The sequence below is a fragment of the Plodia interpunctella genome, chromosome 3 (genome assembly GCF_027563975.2).
Source record: "Plodia interpunctella isolate USDA-ARS_2022_Savannah chromosome 3, ilPloInte3.2, whole genome shotgun sequence".
Taxonomy (NCBI): domain Eukaryota; kingdom Metazoa; phylum Arthropoda; class Insecta; order Lepidoptera; family Pyralidae; genus Plodia; species Plodia interpunctella.
The window spans coordinates 9,345,191-9,359,320 of NC_071296.1; the positions used below are offsets into that span (position 1 = coordinate 9,345,191).

At 33.9% G+C, this 14,130-nt stretch overlaps 1 protein-coding gene and 1 long non-coding RNA gene across 12 annotated transcripts in view; both read right to left on the bottom strand.

Moving 5' to 3' along the window:
• Positions 1–14,130, bottom strand: part of RhoGAP19D (Rho GTPase activating protein at 19D) — a 345,466-nt gene that overhangs the window by 26,274 nt on the left and 305,062 nt on the right. The window lies entirely within an intron of this gene.
• LOC128683630 (uncharacterized) lies at positions 1,345–3,775 on the bottom strand. Its single transcript, XR_008406310.2, has 3 exons — positions 3,009–3,775; positions 2,388–2,573; positions 1,345–1,764 (listed from the first exon to the last, which is right to left on the bottom strand). It is a non-coding gene; the product is annotated as an uncharacterized LOC128683630 (long non-coding RNA).

Below are 14,130 nucleotides of genomic sequence, written 5' to 3' on the forward strand. Positions count from 1 at the left end.
TACGAGTATCAATTGTTTTATTAACACAACGAACGGTATAAAACTTAAATATTAAATGGCTGGCAATTGTTTTCACCATCTTTTTCTTTTCGAGTATGTTATTGCTAACACAGGTGTTAGATTTCATTCAAGTCACCTATAGGCATCTGACACGACTTTTCACCATAGGAGTATGTAAGTTGGTAGAGAGCAGTGTATTGAGACGGGTTTGGAGATAGTTTTAGAGAGCCGGAGAGTGTCATAGGCTACTTTTTGCCGCGAACGGAGCCGCGCGCAACAGCTAGTTGCACTGCACATCAGGTGTCCGGGGTCAAGATCTATGTAGATGAGGTCGCAAGCCATGCACCTGCCTAACCTGGCCTAGATGCAAATTTAAATACAAACAATACGGATATATGTATGTGAATATCCTTATTACTAATTCCAGATGTAAAAACAACTGTTAAGTAACTGCGGCTACGCCTATTACTTAGTAACATCCATGTATAAAAAAAAATATAGGCTCTCGTCTATAATAATTTGGACCAAAAAATAAGGAAATCTTTATTCGTAAAAAAGGCATGAATATAATAACTGACGTATAACATATAGGTCATAAAAAAAGAGTTGACAGCCTAATTAGTTTAAGCATTATTAAATGCATGTTGTAATTAAAAAATCGAAATTGGCGAATAAATAACGTTCTTATAATTATTATACACTGAAAAAAAAAATGGTTGCTAGTAGCTAAAAGTTTAGCTGCATATCACCAAAATCGAGTGACTACTAAACTGAGGGCTACAAGTAACTAAAACGTGTTTTGTAAACAGAGTTTAGTAATATTATATTAACTTCTTTTAGGTAACTGGTGATAACTTAGTTTTGTTATTTGAACTAAACTGTTTGGCTGTCAATAGTGCTCCGGTAAAGTTGCTTTAGCAAAGTTACTTTGGCTAATTAAAGCTAAAGTGTTAAATAACTAGTAAATCTAACAGTTCAGTAAGAAATATTAAATTATTTGTTTAATAATTAATGTTAAGGTGTGGTTATCTCTTGCTAATCTGTTTCATTACTAGTAGACAGACACTTTATGTGGAGGTAACAGCATTGTTTGTTTACCTGCTCCTGTTGGTTTATTTACCAGTAGCTGGTCCTAGATCTGCTATTGGACCTGGATCTACAGGCCACCTTCAATATTATTGGGATGTACTGGATTGATATGATTAATCATATCAATCCAGTAAATCCCAATAATATTATCAAATGGTGTCCTGCCTTGTGGATGTACCTTAACATAGGGATAACGGGCTAAGTGCAATAATGAATAAAAAAATGTATATTATGTAAGTAATTTTTTTGAATTATTTATTTAAAATGTTCAAAAAAATAAAATAACACAATTTAATGTCTTGTCATTCACTCAAGAAAATCCAGATTATTAAATTTAAGTTACATACGCTGTAGTATCTCCATTGTATAATAACTGGTAATCAAACACCAATATATTATAAAACATAAATAGGACTAATAAAAATAAAGAATAGTTAACCAAATATTAATAAGACATTGCTTAGCCCAAATTAATGTCAAACACATTACTTGAGTTTAAAATTTAACATAACAATCATAGTCTGTTTTCTTCATTTTATATAATTCAGTGCACACCGGGAGAGGCGCGGCGAAGATACTTAGAAGAATTAACTTTCAGGAATTCATTCCGTTTTCTTTGTAGCGAAGAAGTAGTCCTTTTCCTTCATTACATGAACTCAAAGTGTTGTATACTCCCTGAAATTTAAGAAACTATAGAGTGAACTAATAACAGTCCTCTTGTTTTCTTATTATATTGTTGATGCTCTGCCATACCAGATTAATAAATAATAATAAAAATGGCTAAGTGCTAGTTGGACTCGCCACGAAGGGATCCATGTCATTATTATTACATATTATCGAGCAAAAAATGGCAAAAAAAGAACATTTATTTTATAGGAGGTGCTCCTTGTTAACTTATATTATTTATTTTTAGTACTTAAATTTATATATTCATTGAAGTAGGTATATATCACACTAATATTATAAATGTGAAAGTGGGTTTGTTTGGATGTTTGTCCGTTAATCACGCTGAAGCTACTGAACGGATTTTGATGAAATTTGGTATACAGACAGGGTATGAGCTAACTTAGGTGATAGGGTACTTTTTGTCGAACGGGAACAGGATAAACGGGATGTAGAGCGAAACGAAGTTCGCGGGAAAAGCTAGTACTTAGTAATTAAATTGCAACTGTCTAGCCATTATGGTTCATGAGACACAGCCTAGTAATAGACAGACAGACAGATGGACGAAGCAAGTGAAATCTCAGTAATAAGATCCCGTTTTAATCCGTTTTACCTTAAAAAGTAAAAGTGCTTACATTTGTTTACAGTTTGGTACTTCCTCATTCTGTATATTTGTCCAAGTTCTGTAAGTTTTCAAGTCCTGATTCAGCAATATACTAGTAGGTAATGTATGGTGCTATCAGTAAGGATTGGCAAGTTATTGATACACACAGCATTTGATGATGCGATGATGCAGGGATGCTATCATCATGGATATTATGCTGTAAAAAAATATGAAATTATTATCCACACTATTAATAAAACATACACATCTTCGGGATATTTTATTAGTTAAGATTGGTAAAAACATATTGCTTACATCAGAGGTTAATTATAACAATTATTATCATCTTAACTGTAAACCAAAACTAGACTGATAACAATTGTGAAAAATATCTTAAAAATTCTAAGTCCTCTGGACTGACCCTTTCAGGGTACCCTTGCCTCCAGTAGCAAGCGGCGCGAATGGAACTTTGAATGAAGCGACCCGCCTCGCCCACTGGCGTCAAGACACACTACGGGGCTTCCCTGCCGCTTTCGTGCTACCCGATCCGGCAGCCCTCTGCGATACCTTCTCTGACCGCGCCAATATTTGATGATTGTTCGACTGAACATTAAACTAACACGAACTAAATAAAAATTAAACATTCACATACCTTTGAACAAATTTATGTACATTTCAAGACCCCATAAGCGCAAATAGTCACTCATAGGATCAGCGGAGGTCTCGTCTTGACCGTCTGCCATTGCACTATTTATTACGAAAACACGTTTACTAAGTTTTTTTATATACATAATGTCGCTACAAATCTCCCGAAAACAATAGGAATGTGAAAATCAATTCGATTTGCCGCCTTCACCAGCCAAGCCACACAATAATGACCGAACGCAGAGAACGAGTTCTAACGTGAATCGCATATAACTTTAATGTACTGACTCGGACGCAGTGCTGCCAACAGTGCCAACTAGTTTTAACAATATTTTAATTAAATATTGTTAAACAGTTTTGTGATAATACTTACATTTTTATTTTAACTTCATACATTCGACATAGGCAAATATTAATCAAATGATGATTTAATGGCTGCTAGAAAAGTTTACTACAAATAAATAAATTGATGAATGTCCAAATAATGACTTTGATTGTGTTATCTATAAATAAATTCATGACAATGTTTTAATCAACATTGTATTAAATTTAAGTACATATGTTCGGTTACCAGCTATGAAACAGTTTGTTCTTGCAGCTAAAGTAGTTTGACTGGTTTATTTTAATAAATAATAGCTAACATTTTGATTACTGATTATCAAGAACTGATTAGCTTATCTGGTTTGGGACATGCAGTTACATTGGTTTAGATAATTACAACCAAAGTTTGGTATCTATTAAAGAAATTTGCAAATAGCAAAACTGGTTCAGCTATTTCTTTTTTTCAGTGTAACGTGCAAGTGAATGGTATATAAATATTAAAGCCACCAGCTCACTGGCCATTTTATAGTCAGTTTGAAAATACTGAACGAAATATATTTTAAATAAATGCCAATAAAAAAAAAAACATTTTTTTTTTGCTTTTTTTCGTAGCACTTGGTATTAAATTCAAGTATGTAGAAGCAAATAAACTTGTTCTATACTATCTTAAAGTACTCAGTTTTGAATATATTACATTTTTTTAAGAATCGTCTAGGAATGAGTATCCATATATTGTGTGAACCGGGCTTTACTTTTTGCCAGGTATAAGTATATTGTATATCCTGATTTGACGGACATGCGAACCAATATCACCATTAACCTCTTAAGGTATGATTAAAACAAAGGATTTCAATATCTAAGATAAGAATAAAAGAACAAACATAACGCGTGGCCCTGGCATTAGGAAACTACAAAAATCAAGCGAAATTCCAAGCTTTAATGTATTTTTTTTAACATGACATATATATTGATTATATATGTCATGTTAAATATACATATAGACTTTTAACATTCAACCCACACATGACATGCCAAGTAACAAGAAAACGAACTTTTGCTAAAAAAAAGCCCGTTAAAAGCTCGAAACACCAGGTGCAAAGTCACTACCAAAACAAATAAAACCGTGGACAGTTTACCTATTTTCACAAAAAAAAATCGATAGCTTCTAAAAATTAAATATTTTTGGGGTGCTCAAAAGTTTTATTCGAACAAGTTGGTCGAATCGATCGGAATTTGAACAGATTAGTAGGTATACAACATGGAACAACTGATGGATTATTGATTTATTTGTATCCCGAAATTACCAAGGCAGAGAATATACAGACATACAATATAGACAGACATAAAAGCATTATATTATGTAGCTCAAAACATTATGACTTGAACATAAATCCTATGTTATAAAACACAACTAGAACTTCAAAGAATATCTTTGCTGGACTAGTTTCGAGGACAGGCAAAGAAAATCAAGGTGTTGATTTTGCTAACGTGGAGCCATAATCGCGTGTCAATGGCTTGTCATTAATATAGTTCTTGTTGTGTGTAAATAAGAGCTATTGAGACACGATTGTGATTCAACTTTAGCAGAATCGACACCCAGGATGTGTGTTTATCGTCTTGGGATGTTGATCATAACTACAGAGACTTCTAACAAACTTGCGTGCTAAGGTCGTATGCAACTAACAATGGAATGCGTGCCAAATGCATAACCTACTGGACAAACTGGGAGCGATTTCTTTGTGACGTCACTATGTGGATTCTTCAATAAAACTTGAAATGATATTTTAAACTTATAATGTATTATTTACAAAATAAATGTGTACACGTATGTATGAGGCCGTTAAAGAGAGGCGCAGGCGATCTTCCGCGCGTGCATGTGTGTGTGTGTATGGCAATACACACATATACAAGGCGTTAACACCTATATATAAAACAAAATTTGTATTAGCATTTTTCTTTTAAACTACATTTTAGACAAGATTAGATATCAACATAATCTATAGGCTAGACAAAAAAAAAGCATTTTAGACAATACGTGACGGACCCGATTTCCATTTCAAAAATTATTCAATTCAATCAAAAATCATTATATAAATTTATATTTAAAAAAATGGTAAGCCCTTTCTCGCATGATAGGGACCAACGCTGTTTAAATGAATTTCTTTCCGCATTTATTTTCAGTAGTGGTCATTCCGAAATGCTATAGTTTGTAGATTTAGCGTTAAAACATTATTTAATTTACAATACCACGCGAAAACAAAAAATGATTTGATTTTAGATTTCAAGCGGTGCTTACATTATGAAAAAAAATCACATGAATTTATTGTCATTTTGAAAAAAAAAAATCTAATTTATCGAACCTTCTTAGTGTGTCGACTCGAAATCATATTTATGAAGAACAATAAGATGCAACAATTTTTTTGCACCGAAAAAGAGAAAAAGTTATATCTTATATCACTTTGCGTATTTATATATACAGAATATAGGTCTGACGCGACGCCGTAAATTGATGTCATGTTATATGTTTTGGGAATGTTTTCATCGGAGTTGTTAAATTTGTCATAACTTGTGAAATAATCGGGTTACCCGACCGATTCTGTCTCCGATATCATGTGCAGTGTCTTGTGTATAAAGAATATTTTTTATGGGCGCAAATGAGGCTGTTGAAAAAACAATGAGTTGGCTGCATGTTGTATGCAACAAAATCGTATAATGTCTTTTCGTAAGTTTGTAATATGTATTTCCCGAGTGAAATTTGTCACCGATTTTTTGGTTGTGCATCAAAAAGTAATACAATAAATAATTATTTGTTGAGATATATTATTATATATATTAATATTATAAATGCAAAATTCTGTCTGTGACGCTTTTACAGCTAAATTGCTGTACCAATTTTGATCAAATTTGGTATTAGATAAAGAACCGAGTTTCAACATAGGTTAATATTTTTTTTCAAATTTCGGGCAAGAGCGGAACTGCGCGAAACATGTTACTAAACAGAATTCTTACTTGACCAATAAGTCTATCCATCACAAGCCAAAGTGAGTTTTACGGATTACTGCAGAAACGGTATTATTATATCGCATACCTCAGAATGTTGTAAAATTGTACGGTGTATTTACTGTTACAACTAATAACTGTCAAGCGTTTACCAGCCCTTGGCGGATTACGAGGAACAGTGAGGGTCACGGAGGCGATTATTTAGCGAATTACGTAAACTCTGCGCAGGCGCCGCACCTGACAGAACCCGTCCCACCAGTTCCCCGGGCAAGGTCTCTCAGACACGGTGCCTTCCACTCCTACAGGCCGTTAGCCTCACACAACCCGTTTGGTACCTATTTTTAAATTTTCTCCAGCTATTGAATATCGCAATGTACTAATATTCGCTGGGATGATAAAGGTTAACGTTGGGTTGTAGTTTGTTTAAAGTGTGACTAAATTTAATCATAATAAACAAGTGGCCTGGCCCGCCTTCGTACACATGTCTAAATAACAGTGAAAACTGTATTAAAATTTAGTTACGTGGTTTAAAATAAGAAAGCTTAGAAACAGGCCGCGAGAACTACGTTTTATACTATGTAGTGATAATACAAGCATGTGACAAAAATTAATTAATATTATTATAATTATATGTATTAGAACCACGTTGTGATATAACATAGTGTAGTGGGGTTTCTTTAGAAGCAACTTACCACATATCTCGCAAACCTTTTAATCCGATTCACGATTTCTAATTCCAATAAACGCACAGCACAACACAACTAATATTTCAATTGCCAGACGTTCACCACACAACTGTTACTCGACGGAGACGATGTTAAAAACGCCTTTACGACCTTTACAGTCATAAAGGAGATCCCATACTATCCTGTCGATTACTAAAGTAAACAGAAAAGTGATTATTATGATTTTAATGATGTTTTTTGCAAGTCGCTTGGTGGAATTCAATTACGATCAGTTTGTTACGCAGTCTGTGCTTGAGAAACCCTGAATGATAAGATCGAAGTGAAGCGATATTATGCATAAGTAACTCATTTCAGATTTTAATCGCGGCCATGTAAAGTTCCGATTAAATACAATGCAACATAAAAAATACGGTGGGGTGCGCTCGACTTACCAAACTCGATCGACCAGCTGATAAAAGTATTAACAGATGGGACGCATTCAAATATAGGTATCGGTGTACACGTTATAATTAATTTTTATTATGGTTTTACACGAGCGAAGTCGGGACGGCCTGCTAGTTAATTTATAAAAGCATGTTTTCGAAAAATTGTTTACAACAACAAAAATCTATTTTTTTACCTGGTTATTTACAACTCAATGCTGGGCAAAATTTGTGATTAAATTTAAAGTATTTATCAGCATGTATGTTTGAAAATCATCTTCATGAGACTTCAAAATTAAGCTCTTGTTACGCACAGTACTTACATTTGAGTAGAATCTGAGAAAACATTTAGAAATAAATGAATGAAAAAAAAACCAATATTTTCTGTATTATAGACATTTCGTGTTTTAAGCTTTCGAGGGTCAATATTAAATCGAATTTATGTATTCAGCGAATTACTTTCCTATTATAGCATGTTGGGTGTTTAAAGTGAAGGTAAATGTAAGGATTTCGTCGGGCTATATTTGGATAGATCTTGAACCAAACTAGTATTGGTATTGGTTCCAAAACAGCAAGGTTTTTACGTCACTGTAATCAATAACCCGAGATACTTAATGACCATCCAAAAACAAATTTATTCAAGGAATTAAACAAAAATATAATTTTAAAAAAAAAATATATTTTTGTTTAATTCCTGTAATACAGGTTTAAAACTTTCACGTAAAGACGTCCTTACAATATATATACAATATTATTTATTGAGAATAAATAAATATAAAAGTGAATATTTTTATCTTAAGACAAAAACTTTGAGCATTTAAAAGCACGATGGAAGGATGATATAAGTTCGAGGGAAAAAGATAGATAGCCAAGAATATCGAGAATTGGGAGACGCAGATGGTGAAAAGTCTTTAAACCTAACTGCCGTATTGCCATAGTTTGCGTTGGCTGATGTCATACATCTGTATTCTATCTAATTTGTGGTTAGAGGGTGTACTGTGTGCGACTTTGCTACTTACATCTCACCATCCAGTCGATACGAAGTGAGACGCAGTTAACCAATCACAGTGCGCTATTGTGACGCAACGATAACCACACTGCAATGTGATTGGTTCGCTGCGCCTCACTTCGAATCGATTCGATGGCGAGAAGTGAAATGCAAACCCGCACTTCGCACACGTGACGATCACGTGTCGGTCACGCAGGGGCACGAGACCACCCTGACAATTTAGAGGCGAAACTTCGATGGCTTCTGTGATTAACTTGATTGCTTTGTAACATACATATAAGTTCACTAGCTGTTGCCTGTTGTAAAAAAATGACCATAGCTCTCTAACTCTCGTACTATTTCCACGTCATTAATCGCCTCAATCTAATATTTTGTTTTGACGCGAAAGATGAACAAATAAACAAATTTTCACATTTAAAATGCTGTTGATTGTACAGCAAATATAACATTAAAATATAAATAAGCCTTAATTTTGCTTTGTTCACGCTCATTTATAAGAACGTAAATAAGTACGTGTTATGCTAATTTACCTGCAAAACTAAAAAAGTATATAAGCTCAGAGAGAACAATACAGGAAACCAGTTCTTATTTTGGATATTTGCAGATTTTTTTATGATATTTAACGAACCGCGTCCGACAAATATTTAACTCGTTTTAAAAATATTTTGCATTTAAACATTCCAAGAACTGTTTTCAGCTTCATGTAAATAGACCAAAGAAATCGTAATACTATTGGCATATATTAGCTTCTAATAGTATAGTTATTGCAAACTTTGAATATTTCAGGATAAAATGTATCTACATATAGATTTAACTTAACATAAGTTTTAGAATGTTATAATTGAAATAGCTTGATGAGGAAAATATCAGAATTATCCATTGCTTTCTAATAACGTATGTTATGAAATAATTTATAATGTTGAAAGTTTAATATAATTATGTCAGAATGTTATTTTTCCTTTGCATAATTTAAAATAACAGACAGCGTATAGTCTACTAACGAATGCTTTATAATTAATTCAGTTTTAATGAAAGAAATTAATCAGTGCAGTAAAAATTCCAATCGTTATATTACGAAAAGGAATCACAATATTAGCGGTGCTAAAATGGCCGCTATTTAAATGATGTTACCCAATTAGTATTTCTTAAGACATCATAATCACCGTCACGCATAAACATAACCACACGATGATGTACAAATGTTTTTTTCTTCTGTCTGTGCTGAGAGAAAACATGCCAGTGTTCCAGTCAATAGATTTATAGACTCAAATAAAAAAAATATATATGAGATATTCTTTTATTCTTTTTCTACCTATGTTTCGAAAACGATCTTTGTACTTTTCGCAATTCTTCGTAAAACCCGAAATATGTTGTCTTTTGCAGTAATTTAAGTTCAATATCTCGATTATTCATTTTTTAATATCTATAAAACTTCCTACTGCCGGGTAAAATCTTCATTAGGACTATTTATTTAAATATATAAATTAAAGTCAAAAATATAAATCCCTTACAGTAATCTTATGACTAGTTACAGCACAATAAAGCTAAAGGCTTTATTATTTGTTTATTTTTGCTTCAACTTCAACTTCCAGTGGTATTTAACCGGTTAGATCGGAAAAAAAATGTTAAGTATTCTTTATGTGAACTTTTAATCTTCTAAAATACTCATTGTAATGCAGGCGCATCTTTTGTTGTTTATTTATTAAATAGAGAACAATTTGTAAAAGAAAAATCATCCTTACCCACGAACCGGTGGAACCCCAGCGTTTAAGTCGTTTCCCGAAAATGTTTTGGCACTGGGACAGGCACGACACGGAGGCGGCGGGTTGGATCTTACCGGCAAAACTGTCCACTCTGTCTAATGTCATTGTACACTGTTATACACTATTCATTTACTGGTTATACACAAACACGATTAAATCGATTCCCGATTCGGTTTGAAATCCGAATGAAATCTGTATAGTCTGTGGTCGCGTGCGCTCGCCACCGAGTGCGCGGCGAGAATGAGACGTGGAGTTTTCCCGGCGCGCGGGAAAGCCATCCGCCCTCGCGCGCCCGCCCATTTTTTTCTCTTTTAGTGGAAACGTATTAGTGTCGCGTCGCCACTTTGGTCATACGATAGTTTTCTCATGAATTCCTGTAGGTCAGCCCCAAATATTTTGCGAGTTCATTCATATTAGGTTGTAGGTTGAATTTCTTTTTTCTAATGTTATATTAATTTTTAAAGTGAACACGCAATGTGTTGGAATAAAACTGATGTGTAAACTTATGTGTAGTTAAATATTTTGTAAGTTTTGTGATTCACTGCGTTACTTTGACGCACACAATGCTTTACTTTGTTTTTCTTACTGTTGTCAAAATTTCCATAGAAATCTTTATCAATTTTTTCTTTCGATTTCGAGCTCGAGCGTTTACCAGAGAAGCATTATTTTCTACCACATATTTATTTGCAAAAGGTTTTATGATTGAAAGCCCTCGGCCTGAGAAGACCTCACCTTGGGCGCCTAATTGAATTTCACGTACTCAATGAGGTGTTTTCAGACCGAATATAAATAGAAAATGTATTTTTAAACACTTCAATACCATTTAATGCGGCATAAATAAAATGTATTTATATTTTATGTTATTATTCAGTGGAGAAAAAAATATACAATTTATTAAATAAATAAATCGTGTTTTGTAATCATGTAGGTTTTATAACGGTTTATATCAGTTTCGATTGAGTCAATGGAGCTTTTTAGTAAGCATATTACCACTCCTATAAGTTTCTAGCAAGACTGCTTTATATATGGCCTGAACAAACTAAAGCTCTGCTCATTTACGTTCCTGCAATTTGTAATTGAACTAAATATATGGTTCTGTAGTGTTACGGAGATTGGTATACTAAATTGAAAATACTTCTTTACTAAACTGTGAGTAGCTTATAAACTATAAATATTTTTTCTTAAGTTTCAGGGAATATAAAAAAAAATCCACGACTAGGATTCGAAATGCGTGTCCAAGAGGAGTCGTACCACTCAACACATTGCTCGTAAAAAAAACTAACTACATCTGATTTCAGCGCATCATGAAAAAAATACTGTTTCAATATGATATTTTGACTTTTACAGGTATTTTATAGCTTGTTAGGATGATGGATGGTCACGTTTAGGAGTTTTCGGAGAAATGAAGTGCGTACTTCTAGTGTTGATTCTCCTTCTCTTTTCAGGTTGGAAAATAATCGCTTATGCGTTCAGCTGAGTATAATGTATGTATCCTCAACTGTCAAATATAAGAAATCTACTTACATCTGGATAAAGTGTTCCTCTCTCATAAGCGTTTCTCGGTTTCTTCCTTAGCCCTTATGCGTCAGAACCTTGGATCCGCTTTCCTATTTTTATCCAGTTTGCATCGACTGCGCTATCAAAAGTATAATAATCATTGTAGATACGCATATCCTCCTTGACGACATGAAGCCAGCACTTCTTGGATTTGTCCCTTCTGTCAGGTTGTATACAAACATCCGCAATAAAGCCAAATTTATTGTGAAAACAATAAATTTCCTATTTATGAATCTTATTTTCCTTGTCCACTTGTTTCACAATGGACACAAGAGGCTACAAGTTGTTTTCTGATCATTAGTTGCTTCCAGCTACTGGTTCTGGGCGATAAATTCCTTGTGGTTACTTTTGTATCTTCTTCGAAAAGCGTTTTGACCGACGAATTTATATGTTTACGATTTGAGGGAAACATAAATACCGCAGCCGAATGAGTTACTCGCTGTAAGTTACATTTTGACATCAAGCTCTTCAAATTTACCGCGAAATAAAGGCATATAGAATATGTATTCATGTGTTCCACATTCACACGTACGTTGTTCTTGCCGGCGGGGCAGTGTCCATTTCCATACTCATATATATTTTTTTAATTTGGAAAATAAGCATAGAAAATGACTAATATTGAACCGAATTATCATAAAATTAATATTTATTTTCTAGTATACGTGTTTTAGTTGTCTTTCTAAAGAGAAGAAGTAAATTGAAAGGATAATTATGCAATCGCTCTTGAAAAAAAAAACTGCTAAAGCCAGTACAAATCCAGATGAGTATCTGGTTCGTTGCAATCTCGCTGTCCATCCAATTAATTACTAAACTAATTAGATATAGTTAGATACAAGATACGAGCGTGCTCGCCGGATGCTTTTGAAATCGGCCACGGTGCGCCGGCGCCGGCGACCTTGCCTAGCAGTGTACGATGCGATTTCCGTAATCTATAGAGTCGTTACTTATCTTTAGCTCTTTGTAGTTCTTAATGTTACATACATATCTTAATGTGAAAGCCTTGTCTGAAATGCCCTGAAGAAATACATGTACGAGTACATTCCCTTTCATTTTAGTTCGAAGGGACACAACGTTATTCTTATCCTTATACATATTATAAAACAAAGTCCTCTGTGGCGTCTGTCTGTTTGTTCGCGATAAACTCAAAAAATACTACACCGATTTTCATGCAGTTTTCACCAATAAATAGTGATTCATGAGGAGAACACAATAAATTATACACCTAAAGGTGTATAATTTATTGTGTTTTTACTCGAGCGAAACGGGGATAGATCGATAGTTATATTTTTAACGTACAATCCCGAAAACAGGAATCAGGAAGTTTTTATTTCCAATTTCCCACCGCGGTGCAAATGGCCTTAAATTACATTGGCTGATTTTCGAGCGACAAAAGACCAGCATTCCAGTCTCTAATTTGCTAGTATCGATTTAAACTACACTTAATTATTGTTATGATCGATCCCATGTGAGCCGTGGGCGTTGCCAAATCCCTAACATCCAAGCTTAGCATATCCGTAATATCCATATCGATAATCCAAAATCAAATTTCCAATTAACCCAATTTCAGTTGACATGTGGTATTTAAATGAATGAATCTGGCACGTGATGATATTAACTTCAGATTCAGGCTTGACAAAAATTGGATGAAAAATGTGTAAAAGATAAAACTCTTCAGAAAAAACGTTCATATTAATTTTGAAAATATTTGGTTAATTCATTGAAACTAGCACAGAGTTTAATTACAAAAGTTTGCTGGTTTAGATGAACTATCAACATTAAGCTATCTTTATGCCTAATTTTTACATTAACAAAGCCACGGGAGTGTTAGTACTAATATTTGTTTTGTATGAACAATGTTACAAGCTCTTATGAAAAGAACTCCCCCTGTCACGTCTGTTTGTTTGAAAGCGATAAACACAAATACTACAGGATAGATTTTTGTACGGTTTTCAACAATAGATAGCGTGATTCCTAAGGAAGGTTTAGATGTGTGATTTATTATGGTTCGACCCATGGTCGCTAGTTATAGATACAATAGAAACGCGATATGGGGCGAGGTCGAGTGGTTTATTTGATTCTCGCCTCGTCTCCGATTCGGCCGGCTTGTTTCGCGAATACTGAGAATTGTTGTCTATCTGTTACAGATTTAGATACTGCAGTGTCAATGTCGGCTAAACTATTTTGAAAATTGAGAACTCATGTGTGCCAAAATACACAATTCTCAGATTTAATTAGCCACTATGCGTTGTCCCAGTTCTTATATATTTAAAAGCATAATTTTATTGATCAGCCGTTGCTAGGATGGCTCTATGAAGGTAGTATAGTACCTTTTAAGGGTTAGGTTATGTGTTATAATGCGTGGGCATAATGG